Source organism: Giraffa tippelskirchi, chromosome 8 (genome assembly GCF_054371585.1).
Source record: "Giraffa tippelskirchi isolate mGirTip1 chromosome 8, T2T-mGirTip1v1.2.pri, whole genome shotgun sequence".
Taxonomy (NCBI): domain Eukaryota; kingdom Metazoa; phylum Chordata; class Mammalia; order Artiodactyla; family Giraffidae; genus Giraffa; species Giraffa tippelskirchi.
In genome coordinates this window covers 143,583,354-143,586,283 of record NC_137282.1, presented here as the reverse complement: position 1 = coordinate 143,586,283, position 2,930 = coordinate 143,583,354, and the positions used below count along the sequence as shown (strand labels likewise).

Genomic DNA, 2,930 nt, shown 5'->3' with positions numbered 1-2,930 from the left:
GTCCTAATCACTGGTGCTGTGCTTAGTTGCTAAGTCATATCTGACTCTTTGTAATCCCATGGACTGTAGCCTGCCAAGCTCCTCTGTCCATGGGATTTCTCAGGCAAGAATACTGGAGTGGGGTGCCATTGCCTTCTCCGACATCGTGGTTTTAGTTATGCTCAAAAGATTCAAATTAACTTTTTAAACTTTTTATTTAGGTATAGTTTCAAATATATAGAATATACAGAAGCATTTCGGGAATAAGAAGAGTACCCCCAAAATCCATTAATCCTTTACCCAGATTAATCTATTGTTAACATTTTGCCCCATTTATCATATTTCTGGCAAGAAAAAATGGATTGCATGGGCAAGACAGATAATTTTCTATATTTATCATGAGAGAAAAATAAACACTACACTTCAAGGGAAATGAAGTTTGAAAGTTGCTACTTTTTCTCCCACAGCTGTCAGGGCCTTTCTGATATCCTTATTCCTCAAAGTGTAAATGATGGGGTTTAGCATGGGGGTGACCACACCGTAAAGTACTGAGATCAGCCGGTCTTTTGCCAATGAGTAAGACGAGATGGGCCGCACATATGTGAAGATGGAGCTGCCGTAGTAGAGAAGGACAATGACCAGGTGGGAGGCACGGGTAGAAAAGGCCTTTTGTCTCCCCTCTGAGGAGCAGATCCTCAAGATGGTAGAGATAATGTAGAGGTAGGAAAGGATGATACCTAGGAAAGGAGCCCATCCAATGAAGACCCCAACGATGAGTAACACCAACTCATTGACCAAAGTGTCCCCACGAGACAAGATCAGCAAAGGGGGGATGTCACAGAAGAAATAATTAATCTCGTTGTTGCCACAGAAAGGCAGGCGGAATGTCAGTACTGTGTGCATCACTGAGTTGAAGAAACCACCAGTCCAGCAGGAGGCTGCTAACTGGCTGTATAGGACCTTGTTCATAATAACCGAATACCTTAAAGGTTTGCAGATTGCAATGTAACGATCATACGCCATGGCTGCCAGGAGGAGACACTCTACCCCCACAAAGAAAAGGAATGCCAAAAGTTGAGCCACACAGCCCCCGTAGGAAATACTTTTCCTCTTTGATAGGAGATGCACCATCATCTGGGGGACATTAGTGGTGGTATAACAGATAGCAAGAAAGGCCAGATTCCTTAAAAAAAATACACGGGGGTATAGAGTCGTATATCGACCAATGTTACCAAAATAATGAAAATATTTCCTCCCAGGGTACAGAGATAGATCATAAGAAATATGGTAAAGAATAAAAACTGCACATTGTTTAGGTCAGAGAATCCTAAGATGATAAATTCAGACAGAGTGTGATTTTCTCCTTCCATGATGTTTTCTCTCAGAAATTGAGAAAGAAGCAGTACAGATTGCAGTATTCATGTGCTGCAACAGCAGTAATCTACAAAACAAGAACATATAGCTTTATAGATAAAATAATCATCAGAAAATATCAGGAAAAAACACTCTAATTTAGAATCCATGACAAGTTACAGTGGTGTACTGCAATCATCACATAAGCCCTCGACACACACATTTAAACTTTTCCTATGGGACGCATCTCTTACAGAATATCAGCAACACCTTTACAGGAAAAAGTAAATATTTTAAAAGTCTATGTGCAGCATAAGAGCTATTTATGTAAACAGGTCTTGGCAAGCCCGTTTCCTAACACCTCGTTGTGTCTTAGAGATGACTGGTGAATATCCATCACATTATTTGTTTCAAGAGTTGTGGGGTTATTTGAGTTTCTCCTTGTGATGCCTCCTTGTCTTCCTTGCACACTTAGAGACTGATTTTTATGGGTTTTATCTAAGTTATATTTTATGAGAATGAAAATGGAGTAGAAAATTCCAAAAACAAGACAGTTCCAGAATGTGATACCATGTGCTTGGATAAAACTTTATCTTAAAAAACAATAGTTGGCACTAGTAAGCATGTCCTGGAAGAGACTCTTACAAACCATGACACTAGACTTGAAGATGACAATGTTATCAGTGGTATTAGTTATGGAAACCACTCTCCAGTGCTCTAAGCTTTGTCATACAATTTCCCTGGTGGAACAGTGATTAGGACTTGGAGTTTTCACTGCTGTAAAAGCAAGACCAAGTAAATAAGTAAAATTTTTAAATAATAATTTTGTCTCATTTTAGCCTCAAATATCATGATGGTGGTGGTGGTTTAGTCACTAAGTCCTGTATCTGCTTTCAGAGCAGGAAATTTTAAAGTCAAACTTCTCTCTCTTTAACTGGTATGGTCACCAACAGCAACCTTAGCCGATCAGAGAAAACACGAAACAAACAAGAGAACACTTCTCACAACAAGTCAGAATACCTGGGTTCCCTCCTCAGTTCTCATTTACACAACAAACCTTTCTGTGGATCATCTGACCATTTTATCCAGTATACAAATAAGAAACTTTTGTTTTGGAAAAGCTCCATTTGGAGAATGGTTTGTCCTTGACCTTATGTTGGTGTTTTTGTAGAGTGTTCAGATAAGCGAAGGAAAAACTCTACAATAGAGAATTTCCCTTTAATTAATGAATTCTCTAGAAATGATAACACTGTACATATTAATTGAAAAATCATGGAAAAGGTAGAAATCTTAAGAAAACCTTTTCTTTAGGCTTTTATCTGCTGTACCACCGCTATCCATCTCCTCTCCCATATTGAAATCGAAGTCAGGGCTAACCATGGTTATTTATATAATCAGTGAGCATTATTGAGTCTAAGGCATGGTACTTGGTGCTGAAAATTCAATGCAGTATTTTGGACCATCTCTTATGGAATATACAGAATGGGAATTCCAGCTCCAATTGGGAAGGAGCCTTTAAAAGTCATCTAGTCCAGCCACTGAAATACCCTATACAGATGTTTTGCTGTGCTGTTCTTAGTTGCTCAGTCATGTCTGAC

General features: G+C 39.0%; 1 pseudogene; it reads right to left on the bottom strand.

Annotated features, from left to right (window-relative positions):
• Positions 1–402: 402 nt before the first annotated feature.
• LOC145518461 (olfactory receptor 5V1-like) lies at positions 403–1,349 on the bottom strand (annotated as a pseudogene).
• Positions 1,350–2,930: the final 1,581 nt, after the last annotated feature.